Consider the following 15,399-nt stretch of genomic DNA (forward strand, 5'->3'; position numbering starts at 1 on the left):
CAGCTTCAAGTCACAACTACGACTTGGTAGCGTTCCAGGTAACCCGTAGCTCGTGTTTTTACCGTCCTGTTGTCTGTGAAAGTTCCCTATAACGGCCACTCGTAACTTCCGACCCGTGAACTCGTACCAGATCGAACTGGTATGACTTCACAGGAAGGAAAAACACAAAGTACGAGTTTCCTTGAACGCACCATGAGTTAGCAGCCCCCGCCCTTGTCAGGCATCAATTGGTCCTCGTGCTACGTCACCACATTCACGCGCATCCCTTGGCTGCACACACAGCCCTTCATGCCGTTCTCTCCCCTCATTGGATAACACTTGTATCCCACAAGGAAAATTTTCTCCTCGGGTTACAGCAGAGCAGAGTGACGGAGAGACTCGTGTTTAGGCTGAAATACTTCATGTAAGTGATTGCTGACGGAAAATAGGACTATTTAGGACTTATATTAACAAAAACATTCCACTGATATCTGCTTTAACTTTGTATAATATTATAGGGTTACAATTATCCACGGAATGACCCCTGTGATTTCCAACCCTGAGAAAGACCAAAACACTGGTCATTATGATATTCTAAAAATGATGTTAGGATAAAGGAAGCCTCTGGGGATGGGGATCATCCATACCAAACGTTATGACAATATGGCCACATTACTTAGTCTAATGCTGTGTGTTATGTGTCAGATGCATAAAATAAACATCCAACAAACATCTCTGACAGCAGACTGTAAGATCTGAGTGAAACCCTCTGAATATTGAGAAAACCTGTGTTATGACTCTCACTGTACTGTATCATGGCCTTTTAAGGATTCTTGGCAGGAAACCGTCACATCCACACCCTCTCCTTCGCAGTGTCCTTCCACACACTTGGTTGTACAGTAAGTGTCAGTTGGTGCGTCGGCCTCAGCACAGCAGAGTGCAAGGTGCTAATGCCAACACCCCACATGAATAATGGGAACCCTGTGCAGTGGCCCAGCTGCTCCTGTCCGGCCCCAGTGCAGCAAAAAGCCAAACAGCAGGGCCCCTCACACTCTGCTCTGATAACACACTCTGCCGTCACACAGGAATGCAGCCAATCACAACTGACCACAGCGTGTGGCGATATCTCAGACCCCTGCCTGCCCATCTGCTTCCTGGCCTGCCTGACCTTGGAGGTCACTCGTACAATGGATTTAAGGCCAAGGTTGAGGCCAGAGACTTGGGTTGGCTGACCTCTGACTGAATGATGGAGCTCTGCTCAGCCTCGTTTGACCCGCGCTCAGAGGAAAGTAAATCAAATGCAAAACCTGCATGGCTCTTTATGCTTTCAGTTTTCAGGTTAAATTGTTTAACACGGCTCTCACCCCTAATTGTGTAAAGTACACACCGTTTCCAAATGATATGGTTCATACAAAATAAAACATATAGCAAAATTTTATTAACCAAACCAATGATTCAGCTTTGCTTCCAGTCCAGTTCTTTTGCAACTTGGGTTTCACTTTTGGTTTGGTTTCAACTAAGTTACATTAGCAATGTACTGCAGGAATAGATTGAGATGCACCTGTATATTACAGCATATACCCCCATATTTACCTTCAGTGATATTCATAGATACAAAGGAGAGACAGAAGCCAACAGTGTATGTGCGTAGGCAGCCAAACAGCAGCTATTGACCTACTCTGATAAAGTGCCAGGAGCTGTTGTGTTTAACTGCCTGTGTGTGTGAATGGCACCATCTGACAGACATCTCTTCACTCTGTGACTCTAAGGTTATTACAGCACAGACTGCACATCAAAAAGCCGTCAAGCTTTAACTTGATGGACAAAACACTGTCCATCAAGCTTTGGCCGGGGTCATATGATGTAAAGCTGTACATGCACACTGCAGTCTGACATTACCTATCTCTGAGAGGAAACCATTCTCATATATCTGGCTCAGTTTTTTGCTCAGTGTTATCTCACTGCTCAGTGTTATCTCAGCAAAGGTGAATGTGATGTAGTATCTGACAGAAATGATTTTATCAGATGAGGTACAGAGTGTTGAATGTTTCCAGCCAGATCATTTCATCAATAATAATAACGATTCCAAATGGAAATCTATGTGTCTTTTTTCACCACAAGGAGCAGCCAAATTCATAAATGTTAGTTTCTGACACCTCTGGGTTACATATTTTCTTCATTTTTTACATACATTTTTCTATTCCTTGTTTGGTTAGAAAGGAACTTGGGTATAACACTGTAGTAAGGTCTAACTCAAGCAATGCATGTACGTATGTAGGGTGTACGTTTGGTTTAGTGTTACAGCTGCTTTTAAAATGGCTACTGTAAGTTTTCTCTGCTGGTAAACAAACATGGTTTCCTCCTGGCAGCTGCTGGTGGTGATTGTGACACGATGAGAGCTTCAGCCATCTCTGTGTTCACAAGACAGGAGGTGCAATATGCTCTCAGAGCTGCACTTCTTCAGACTGGAGGGTATTGAGCTGCTAACAGGAAGTGAGTCAAACAGTGCAGGAAAGGACTGAGAGAAAAGTTACTTAGCCTACTGATACTGAACATAAACAGCTGCTAATGCTAACACTATGGGGCAATATCAAAACCTTGACTTATTGACTCAACATAAATACAGATCAAATTATTAATTATAGATAATTGTAGATACATATGCCACCTGCAGCTGAGGTGTAGGCTACTGTATGTCCAATAACAATTAGCATAACGTGGATTTGAAGATTTAGTAACACACTAGGTACAATAATATTATAGGCTGTTCCTGCACCAAGAGTATACAGTAGTAGTAGTAGTGTCTTTAAATAATAAGTGATGTGTTGTGGGTTGGCACAGTGACCAATTTTCTCCAGAGGAATCATTCTCAGTTCAAGTTGTGTTTGTGTGTAAGTGGGTGGAAAGACTACCTTCAAGGTGAAAAAACTGTTTTATTTGTGTTGCACTCAAACTCTCAGTGACATGAGTGATTACACTTTCTACACGTTAGCATCATGTTACATATGAAAACACAGACATTTTACAGTAAAGGCCTACATGCCCTCCCACGGTTCAGAACCCACCAGCACAATGTTGTGCCTAGAGAGTATAGCCATGTATTTAAGAGGGATTTATAGCAACTCATTCCCCTTTTGATTGATTATTATTTGATGTTAAACACAGCAGCAGCATATCTGGTTTGCTTACCAAGGTAGGAACCTAACCATCAACCATATTCATTTTTCTTTCAGAGCAAACTTAAATTGCAACACTCATTACCCGATTTCCAACTTGTTATGGTGAGTTTGTTAGCGAAGAGAGGCTTATTTACACCTCCTGCAGACGGTTTGGAGATGTATCTTTGTTAGCTGTAAACGTTTTACGCCATCCACCAGCTGTTTGTTGTTGGGCTTCAGCAATGTATTGTGGACAAGATCATGGACAGTTGTCCTAATGGGATAGTGCATGAGAAATGGGATGATTATGTGTGTGTGTGTGTGTGTGTGTGTGTGTGTGTGTGTGTGTGTGATATTCATGCATATAGATTTTAACCAGTGTGCCCTGAGAATGACCTAACAACAGTGAGCACTATCAGAGCAGCAGAGCTATGTGCTGCTGTGCATGAGACCACAAGGAATTTAAAAATGCCCACCCTGTGAAAACAGCTCTTTTCCTTTGGCATTATACACTTTCTCAACTGCTGAACTACTGCATTCCTACGCAGGGCACCTATGGAGCACACCGCATCACACCACTTTCTGATTCACTCAGCTACTGTCTGCAGAGAGTGGTTCAGAGTCTCCTTTCTTCTGATTGGCTCGCTGACCCGTTGTTACCAGAGCTCCAGAGAAAAGCCTGAGAGAAGAGATGTAAAACACATTGATTCTTGAAACCACAATACGGATTAACACTTACAGGAGAAGAGGCAACCATGGAGTTATTTTGCTTGCTGGACCCTTTAACATGTTTATGTTTTTCTTTGTACAGAACCCGAGCAAGTCCTCCAACCTGAACAACCAAATATGTGTGTGTGTGTGTGTGTGTGTGTGTGTGTGTGTGTTTTTAAACAACTAAACCTATGTCATATAATTTTTCAGCCTTTTCATACAGCACATTTAAGTGTCTTCTGAAAAAGCTTACCTTAAATACCGTACTTCCTTTGCTAAAGTTTGCGGTCATATTTAGTATAATAAAGGTGTGATTTTTTTTAAAGGCCCCTGCATACAACAGCAATTTATCTGCTAGTTTTATATAAGGGAATGGAACTCAATTCCCTGTGTTTAATGTGTGTTTTCTGATCCATCCATCCTCTCCAACCAAACCCTTATGTGGACATTGTTTTTAAACTTCTCCCTCTGCTCTGCTATAATAACTACAGACCCTAGATTTTTGTGAAAAATAAAAACATCTTTGGGTCATTACCTGCTGAATGAGCTTCCAATGGGCTCAATTTCTTCAAGAGACTGCTCCCATTGACAATGTAGGGAAAAGTTTCTGCTTTCTCTGGTTGATGATAAAATCTGACATATTCCAGGTTTTAGTCAGGCCCACTGTGGTCCTCAGCTGTTCAGCTCACACATACATGTTGTGTGTATATGTGAGTGTAAGGATGGTGGGTTTTGCATGGGGCAGAACTGTGGGAAGCGGTGTTGGCCAACATGAGGGCAGCTTTACTGACAGGAAGTGGGCCCGCTCTGTCCCCACATTCCTCCAACAGATGTTTGACAGAGAAAATATTTTAACAGCTGGACAGGGAGGGGAGGGAAAATATATGTTTTACGATACATCACACTGGAGGTGGGGGAAAACTCCATATGGATTATATTTTACATTATGAGGTGTGGGTCTGTGCTGTCCTCAACTGGTCCTGGGATGTTCAGTCACTGTATCCTCTTCAAAATTTCCCATAACTCCCTAGGTCCATATTCAAGTGTTATGACAGTAAATGTATCCATTCATCATTCTTTCTCAAAGGAATGTGGCCACACCCACCGAATACAAGAAAACAGCACCTGGTCTTCATCAGTACAACCCCGCTATCATGTCATCTCAAGTGAGTGGTGACCACAACGACGATGATGTTGATGTTGATGATGATTCCTAAAGATGCTGAGTTACTAAAAAAAATAGCAGGATTATCAGTGCACCTTTCACAAAGTTCAAAGCACACGTCTATGACCATGGTTCCAACAGTATGGAAACTGGCTGCATTGTATTGTTGACCAGAGACAGTAGTTTCACATCACTCTTTTCTGGCCATGTCAGATGTCAGAAAGTGAGAAGTGGTCTCCATCGACAGACGGCCGAGAGAGAGAGAGACTTCCTGCTGGACTTACTCCATGTGCCACTGTCTCCTGAAAGAGACACGGTGTCTGGGTCCTGATGCTGGACCAATCAGAGGCTTACTCTCCTGACCTTCACCCCCAGCTGTGTAGATCAACAGTGCATTAACAGAAAGCTTGATGAGTCCACCATCGACTTTATTACGGTACACTCATCAAACTGAACCCTGAATCTTGAACTGCAGTTCTTTCAGCAAAAAATTGTTCATTCACCATGTTTGAGTTCTTGACATTTACACTGGGCACTCAGTAGCTCCACCATGATCCTTGCTCAGCTAATTTTCACTTTTTCCATCATAACTGCTGTGTGAAGTCTTCAGTTATGGCTCAAAAGGCACGAAAAACTAATCATCTTTGAGTCCAACTGAACAATTACTGTACACCAAATCTGAAGAAGTCCCATCAAGGCTGAGGTATGGGAATGGGATGGATGTTGCTGGCACACAAGCATAAAAATGAATGATAATGATACCAGTTTAAAAGAAGAGGTCTTTAACAAACATCAGATTACAAAGAGCTTCACAAGGACAAAATAACAAAATGAGGGGAAAACATGCAGATACTAAACTCAAAGTAAAGCATGACGTTTTAAGAGGGAAGGTAATGATTTTGCAAATCTGTGTGTTTTCTGATCTAGCACCTCTCTGGTTGAGGTCTGGTTAGGTTTCTGTTGCTAAACTACCCTGTTGTGTCACGGTCTGCGCCTCAGCCTCCACCTACTGCCGCTACAACTCCCTGTCCATGTTTCAGTACAGTTTTAACGTGGTTGCTGCTGGATGTGAACCGTGGTCAATGACAGAGCCACAGTGACACCTACTCTACCAGGTGCCCAGCAGATATTTCTGGAATTTTTACCACCCCACTAATCTCTGTCTTATCTTTAGTCCCCTGAGCCCCCCTGCTCACTAACACACCTGTTCCCAGTTAGAGCATCATCATGGCTGTCCATGTGATTCCTGTCTGTGTTCAGTTGAATCCTGCCTCTGCCCATCAACCACCCTGCCTGCTCATTACCCTGCATGCCTGTAAGCTTTACTTTCACCATCAAAAGATTTTGTTTCTGCATGCATTTACATGTAATGTAAATCATTGATAACATTACTTTACTTTTAACCTTTAAAAAAATTGCACCAATTGAGTAAATTATTTGTATCTTGTCAGTTTAGGATTTGATGAGAAAAAACAACAACAATAACAAAAAAATCAACATTATACTTTGCTACAATTTAAAGTTGTATTTGTTACAGAGCAACAAGCAGAAGCTCAAAGGCACATTGACATGATCTACTGTCCATTTACCTCAGTGTGAACCCTGTGCTGAATCCTCTGTGTTGTGACAGCTGTGAAGTCTGTTTGAAGATCCTCTCAGTGGAAGGAAAACACGGACTGGGAGAGGATCAATATCCCTCCTGTTATTATTGCTGGTGTGGCCTGTATAGTTGTTGAGTCTGGCCCGGACCAGCAGGTAGCTGTCAGTCACAGACCACCTGAGGTGACGCCTGCCTCTGAAAGCAGAGGTTGAAGCTTAACAGGCTACAGGGAATAGTACCTCCAAAGATGACAGGCATATATGGCCAACTGAAAAAAAAAAAAAAGTATATATACAGGTGTCTAATGGATGCAATTTCTGCAGAACCACTGTGAGGTGTGCTTTTGATCAAATGCACAACCTTTCACACTGTAAATACCCAGAAATTCTGAAGACTCAAACTCAATTCATACATGAGGAGGAGGAGGAAGACTTTGTCTCTTGAACTTTCAATCATATGTTAGACACCCATATTGCACCACATTTTTAGATTAAAAAAAACAAAACATTCTTCTTCCACCTTCTGTGACTATCTTACACCTTGACCATTATCACCTTTGAAAGCAGCCCATCAATACTCTTTCTACTACACTGAATTTTACTGTATCTTCAATAAGCCATAAATCAAACCAAACATGTAGTAAGTGTCAGGCGATAACAGACAGATAAGCTGTGCTTCACTGAATAACTTGCTCATTTAGATAACATGATGACGAGTAGATTCTCTGTTTTGCTAAAGCACTCTTTCCAGTCTCTGGTTATGCTGTCGTTGCTTACACAGGTGGACGAAGGAGAACACCATTCATCTGTGTCACTGCAGCCACTTTGAACTGAACTCTCTGCAGAGAACAGGAGAACTTTGACCATTTTGGGTTTGATTCAAAGCAGATGAGAAAAGATCCTCCTGCAGCATGGAGCTGAGCACACACTTTGGCTGGAGTGTCTGGCTCTGTGGCCAGACTGACTACTGAGGGCTCTGACCCCGTGACCTCACAGCTCAGACTGCAGGACAGAGTGCGGCCAAGCAGTGTGGCTAAACACTGGAAGAATAGCAAGTTGATGCTCAGCACTTAACAATGACCACAACAAATGTATCTTTAATTCAGCTGCTGTCAACTCTGATCACAGACCAGAGGCAAATAAATCGAAACTAATAAAACTTGGCGGGCAGAGAATTAGTTTGCATAAATTTGCCAATTTTGCCACAGCCTATGCTGGAGTGACATAAAGTTTGATAAGGACATTCATTGATGATTCCTAAAGATTTGGTCAACCCCTCAGACATGCTACTTGATGTTTGCCCTGATGACATACGTGGTAATCACAAGCCCCAGATGACTAATAACTAAAAATGAATTCAATCCAGCACTACAATCAAGCCTATATTTTCAAACAATCTTTCAAATTCATTAATTTGTAGCTGTAGCTGAGCATAGTTAAACACAATACTTAATTGTCCATGATATCTTCATGACAAACAAAAGCCAATTGTAATGGAGCTAAGCGAAAGTTCAGACATGAAGACTATCTCTTTAAGCTCACATCCAAGCCTCTTCACAGTTCTCCAGCTATCCTCTTGCTCCGCCCTCATCACCTTATTCATCCAATCACAGTCTGCCATCTCCTTTCTCTTCTACCAATCCGTCATAGCTGTCAAATTTAAAAGTATTCTCTCTCTCTGCTGTCTTCCTGCTTTCATTCAGCTAAACCCTCAGCCCACCTCCACCCCTTCACCACCTCCATCAGGATACTGGTGTCTTTCTTAGGATCTTCAATCAGAGGTTCCCCGTCAGGCGGCCCCACGACAGTCGACTAAGGTCTACCAAGGAAGCCAGCATGAACCGAGCTACGTGACAAAAACACACATGTAGCACTGCTCTCTCATATTAATATAGTTTATGCATGATATCTTGAGCAAAATAGAAGCCAAAGTCATGATTTTTAAAGTTCTGCCCCCATTACTTCGCTGTTTAACTGCAATGTTGCGCAGCTAGCAGGAGGAGAGCTAGGGGTCTTTTCCTATGGTAGCACTCGTGGACCTAGAGCTGTTGAGCGTTATTTAGAAAATGGAATTCTCCTTTAAGTTTATGCTCTTTTTTTTTTCTCTATTGCTCGAGTTACGAGTGTGACTTTATTGCTGTACAGACTGTCTCCTCCGTTATCTGACGGCCCTGTTCCTGTGTGCGTAGATGAACAGACAGTAAGTGGTGTTATTACCCCCGTGATAGTAAACGATTTATATTTATGTATGTAAAGCTACTCGGCTACTTCGGCTTCGGCCTATTGAACTGCATGTACTTTGTGATATAAATTTTCTCTCTATGCATTTCCAGTAAGTAGGAGGGTTTCTTTCTTTTAACTCTGATTTGCACATCAGTATGTGCTATGTGAGAATAACTGTAGTGAATATGTCCTTTCAAAGTTGCAGAGCTTGTTATAATATGATCTTTGTCTGACCCGAGGCCAAACTGTCACAGCGCCAAGAAAACAGCTACAGTATTTTATTGTGTTTTACTGTATAATCTGTCTCCGGAGATAGGAAGAATCTGGTCTGCAGTAATCTTCAAGGTGAGGGAAGATGATGAAATTTAGGTTGGCTTAGAGTCAAAAGTGAAATAAGTAGAGGCCATGGTGGGGGCTTACCGGAGTCTGTGAGCCAGTTTCTTTCCCCCTGTGAAAAGAGCAAGGCTTAAGACAGATGGAGATAAAGACCAAAGGGAAGACATTGCCTGTCTTCTCCCCTAATGTGTTATCTTGTGCTGCTATGCAGAACTCCCCTGCATTGTGTGCAGGCCATTGTGTCCTGGCAATGCTAATACCTTGCTGACATGTTGCAGTGGGTGGGGGATTTCTTTCTGGCCAGGCAGCCTGGAGAGGCAGGGAGGCCTGGAAATGACCAACCTGTAGGACCACAACTACTGTACAGCTGTAGAGGAAGGCAAAGATCTGCTCTCTCTCTCTCTTTCTCTCTCTCTCTCTTTCTCACACACTATCTATGGTCTATTTCCCCCCACATGTTTGGAAAAGTACTCGAACACCGTCTAAACACTCATTTCTTTTCTATCTGAGAAGCCCTGTCTGAAGCCAAACTAAACATAATCAGTCTGGGTTTAGGGTCAAACAGAGTATTACTGTACTTGTGCAGCTTCCTCTTAATAAATATCACCAGTTATGCCATTAAAAAGGCTTGTGGCACTGTTTTTTTAATTACAATGATCATCTCTCTTCAGTAAATCAATCAAATATATTTTAAATATAGATTACCCTGCTTTTACAACAGTGTTCCATATTTGCAGTGCTATATTTAGTTTACTTCTATGCTGATGATTCACTCATATCCATCTAGCCTAGTGCCCAGACCTTAGCTATTACATTCAACCATCAAATGGATTCTAAATGCAACAAACGAAATCAAAGTCTACATCATAATGTTTTTGTATTATGTTTGTATTTCCATCAGAGAACCAAACCAAAACTGAACTAAATGGAGAGTGAATATTCACCTTACTCTGATCAGTTGGGTAGAAATATGTCTCCAGTGAATGTTACAGTAACGTAGCTCTGTGTGTACATAGGTGTGAATTGTCTGTGAACACACTTTCCATATCCAGTTTAAAGTCAAAGGTCATAATTTCACTTGCTTCACATTTTATCTATCTTTGCTTGACTTTTTATGTTGGTTTCATGGCTTTCCATAAAGCTCATCACAAGAGTTAACCAGGCTTTCAGTGCAATCTACAAATGTTATGGTTCAGCGCATGTCTATAATGTTGACGCTGAAAGAAGCCAAAGCAGGAACTGTGGGTATGCAGATGTGACATTTGTTATGACCACGTGGGTCCGTCTGCTGAGACCAGAAAGGAACTGAAAGGGTGGACAGAGGAAGTGACTGTGTGAGAGCAGTCAAAAGGAACATTGCCCTTGGGCCTATGAAAGCACATTTTTCCCCAATGTCATGGAGATTTCTCTTGCTAATGAGCTGTATCCATGGGCTATCAAGTGCTGCCAAATGCAGAGGGGAGTTGTTCCTCTGCTTAATTAAATCATGGCCTATTTTGTGGCCTTAATACTTCAGACGTAAGCCCTCTAGTAACGGTTAGTGGGAAGTAAGATGAGGCAATCAATGAACCTGAGTCATAACTATTTTGTTATTAATATATATATATATTTTTAAAAACACACCTCAGTAGGATGCATCGTGTTTACTCTAGGGAAAAAGTTCCCCATCTTAGCCAGAAATCTTTCCAGCTGTGTTTGCCATTAATATTGTGTTTAATATATTTTTACCCACATATAAAAAAGTGGGAAAAAAATTAGTAAAACTGTGGGTGGGAGCTCACTGACTTCCTTTTCCAACGTAGCACCTGCTAGCAAATTTTCAGGTTTATTTAGCCTCACCCAAGTTGACAGTTGACAGAATTACTTCATAGGTTTGTGATGTGTAACTGGCTGGATCTGTTTTTCTTTTTTTTTTTAAATTTATTTGTTATTATTTGTTATGGATTGCTTCACTGCAGTGAATGCATGGTGGAAAGACTCAGGCAGAGTGTTGATGAAAAGGATGAAAATGACAGAAATAAATGTGATGAGAAAAGAAAAAGAAGAGAACGTTCAAACTGCTGTGTACATTGACCTCCAGACACACAGCCATAAGAGGTTTTCACATGCTGGCTGTACAGTGGCAACAGATATGCTCATCAGAGTTAATAATAATAATAATAATAATTCATTAATTTTGTATAGCGCTTTTTCAGTGACCCAAAGACGCTTTACAGATGCAGTAAAATACAACACAAAAAATATAAAATAAAAAAAATAAAAAATAAAAAATAAAAAATAAAAAATAAATAAAAAACTTAGCTATGGGTAGGGGAGGTTAAATGCTTGGGTGAAAAGGAAAGTCTTCAGTCGGGATTTGAAGAGGGGAAGTGATGGAGAGTCTCTGATGGGCTGGGGAAGAGAGTTCCAGAGGTGGGGTGCAGTCCGGGAGAAGGCACGATCGCCGTATGTTTTTAGCTTGGATTGTGGTATGGTGAGGGAAGAGGTAGTGGAGGAACGGAGGGTTCGGGTGGGGCGGTGGCAGGTGAGGAGGTCAGCTAGATATGGGGGGGCCAGGGAGTTGAGGGCTTTGTAGGTGAGGAGGAGGATTTTAAAGGTGATGCGATCTTTGACAGGGAGCCAGTGGAGGGAGTGAAGGACAGGAGTAATGTGATCACGGGACCGAGTGTGTGTGAGTAGGCGGGCAGCAGAGTTCTGGACCATCTGGAGTCTATGGAGGGAGTGAGCGGTGATGCCAGTGAGGAGAGAGTTGCAATAGTCAAGACGGGAGGAGATGAAGGCATGAATGAGGGATTCAGCAGCTGGGGGGGAAAGACAGTTTTTGATTTTGGCGATGTTGCGGAGGTGCAGGTATGAGGTTTTAATGACTGAGTTGATGTGAGGATCGAATGACAGGGTGGGGTCCAGGATGAAACCAAGGTTACGTGCGAGAGGGGAGGGGGTGATGGTTGCATTATCAATGGTGAGTGAGATGGGACCAGATGTACGGAGGGTGGATTTGGTGCCAATGAGGAGGAGTTCAGTCTTGTCAGCATTGAGTTTGAGAAAGTTGTGGGTTAACCATGATTTTATTGCAGAGATGCAGGTTTCAATGTGGGCGAGAGGTGGGTTCTGGGTAGGATTTGTGGTATTGGTGCAGAGGTAGATTTGAATGTCGTCGGCATAGAAATGGAAGTCCAGTTTGAAGTTGCGGATGATGTGGCCAAGAGGGAGCAGATAACAGATGAAGAGGAGGGGGCCGAGGACAGAGCCTTGGGGGACGCCCTGTGTGACAGGGGAGAGGGGTGAGGTGTGTCCGGAGAGGGAGATGAAATGTTGTCTGTCAGTGAGATATGAGGTGAGCCAGTCCAGTGCGGTGCCCTCAACACCCAGCTGGCGCAGCCTTTGGATCAGAATGGAGTGGTTGACCATGTCAAAGGCTGCGCTGAGGTCCAGGAGCAGCAGGATGTTGAGGGCACCGGAGTCTGCGGAGATGAGTAGGTCGTTGATGACTTTAACCAGGGCAGTTTCAGTGCTGTGGAGGGGACGGAAACCAGATTGGAAGGGATCATAGAGATTGTTGAACTGAAGATGAGAGTGGAGTTGAGCGGAGACAACACGCTCAAGGGTTTTGGATAGAAATGGAAGGTTGGAGATGGGGCGGTAGTTGGATAGGATTGCTGGGTCAAGGGAAGGCTTTTGAGAATGGGAGTGACAGATGCAAGTTTAAAGATGGAGGGAACATAGCCAAGGGACAGGGACTGATTGTAGAGAGTGGTGAGGTGGGGGAGGAGGGGAGGAAGGCAGGCCTTAGTTAAGGGGGTGGGGAGAGGGTCCAGGGAACTGGTGGTGGTCTTGGAGGCAGAAATGATGTCAGAGATAAGGGAGGAGGTGACTGGGGTGAAGGCAGTGATCAGGTGGTCAGGGAGGGGGAGGGTGATTGGAGGGGGTGCTGGGGCAGAGGGGTCAGAGATGGAGGCGGCCAGTGAGGTGTTGATTTGGGAGATCCTGTTGCTGAAGGAGTGGAGGAAGGAGTTGCAGAGGTTAGTGGAGGAGAGTGGGTTGTTGTTTGAAGGATGAAGAAGCTTCTTGACTGTGGAGAAAAGGATGCGAGGGTTGTGATTAGAGCTGTTGATAAGGGTGGAGAAGTGGGAAGTCTTGGCGGCTTGGAGAGCATCACGGTAGGAGGAGATGTGACTCTTGTAGGCCTGAGCATGGACGGTGAGGTGGGTTTTCCTGTACAATCTTTCCAATTGACGGCCTGTTTGTTTCATATTGCGCAGTTCGGGGTGTACCAGGGGGCGGAGGTGACAAAGGAGACTGTGGTTGTTTTCCAGGGGGCCAGGGAGTCGAGACAGTTGGAAAGAGTGTGATTCAGCATGGTGGCATAGTCTTCGGGGGTGGAAGGGGCCTGGTCAGTGGGGGGGAGAGCGGAGGATATGGACTGGGAGAGTGTAAGTGGGTCAACAGATTTAATGTTACGGAAGGAGATGGAACGTTTCTGGAGATTGTGAGATGAGGGCAGAGGGACGGAAAAGAGGATACAGTGGTGGTCAGAGAGAGGAAAGGTGAGGGGGTGGGGGCTGGATATAGGTAGGGAGGAGGAGCAGACGAGGTCGAGGGTGTGGCCTTTTACATGGGTAGGGAAGTGGATGTGTTGAGTGTATTGAAAGCAGTCGAGGAGGGAGAGTAGGTCGGACGTGAGGGGGGCGCTGGGGAGGTCGACATGGATGTTAAAGTCACCTGTTAGCAAGAGTCGGGTGGAGAGGGAAGAGGCGATGGTGCGGAGCTCAGACAGTTCAGTGTAGTTATGGAATTGGGGAGAGAGAGGGCAAGATATTCAAATGATGAGGTGGGTGGGAGGTTAAGGTTAAGTTCAGTGACAGAGAGGGTTCGTTTATGGATGACTGCGATGCCCCCGCCACGCCCAGAAAGGCGTGGCTTAGCGATGTAACTGTAGGTGGGGGGAGTGGCTTGGTTGAGGGAAAAGAAATCAGAAGGTTGTTGCCAGGTTTCAGTGAGGAGAAGGAGGTCAATGTTGTTGTCCAGTAATAGTTCAGATATGAGAGGAGCTTTGTTGGAGAGGGATCGAGTGTTCAAATGTGCAAAAGAGATGGATGGGGCAACAGGGGGGGTGAGGTGATGGTTGTGGAGGCTGGAGGTGGGTATTGAGCAGAGGGTTCGAGGCGCTCGGTGAGGGCGTGGTCTTTTTGCCCTGGGCCTGATGATGATGTTTATGGTCTGAATCGGGGAACAGGTGATGGGACGGGGGGGGGTGCAGGGAATTGGGGAGAGGGAGGATTTGTAGAGGGGATGGGAGGGGAGGGGGGGGGGCACAGGCAGGCAGGGGCATGAGGTGTGTGGGAGGGTAGGGGGGGAGGATTCAGAGGGGGAGGCGCGTGAGGTAAACAGTCAGTCCTGTGCATTTACTGAGTGGTGGAAGTTGGAGGCCAGCATGCGGGAACCCAGGGTGCTCAGCATCGCGTGCGTAGTAAGCAGGGCGCTCCCAGAACAGATCGAAGTTGTGAATGAAGGAGAAGTTATTAGAAGCAGAGACAGTTTGGAGCCAGGAGTGGAGATGGAAAATCCTGCTGAAACGACCTGCACGGCGGCCAAATGTGGGGAGTGGACCAGAGAAAAATACAGATTTACCCCAGCTATTGAGGAGCTTGAAGAGGTGGTTGAAATGTGGTTTTATTTGTTCGAGCTGGGTGTTGGCGGTGTCATTTGAGACACAGTGAATAATTACTTTTGTTATTGTTGGGGGGGCTGACTCCAGGAGACGCGGAAGTTTGTCCAGGATGGTAGGGGCCGTGGCTCCGGGGAAGCAGTGCGTGACCGCGTTCGCAAAGCGTATGCACCGGACGATGGAGTCGCCGACGATCATGGCAGTAACGGGAAAGAGTGGAGTAGGTGTTGGATTTACAGGAGTGGGGGGTGGTGTAGCAGCAACGGGAGGTCGGTGGTCAGTCGTGGCGGCTTCCGTGGTGTCTGTCACGGGGCTGCTGTCCAGTTCTGGAGGCTGCTCCACAGGTGGCTTGGGGTGGGTGAGACCAGAGCGTCGGATAACAGCGTCTTTAAGTAGTTGAAGGCGGGAGGAGGAGGAATTCCCCGGCTGATTGTGTCGCCAGGAAGAAGCTGGGGGAGACGCAATCGGCGGGGAGGACAGGTGGGATGGGATCCAGGTAACCGGGGGATGTGCTGAGTGGGTCGACACGGTGAGCAGAGAGCCCCCTGTGGAGAGACTGA

This window comes from Trachurus japonicus, chromosome 24 (assembly GCF_045865225.1).
Source record: "Trachurus japonicus isolate A0001 chromosome 24, Traja_1.0".
Lineage (NCBI taxonomy): Eukaryota > Metazoa > Chordata > Actinopteri > Carangiformes > Carangidae > Trachurus > Trachurus japonicus.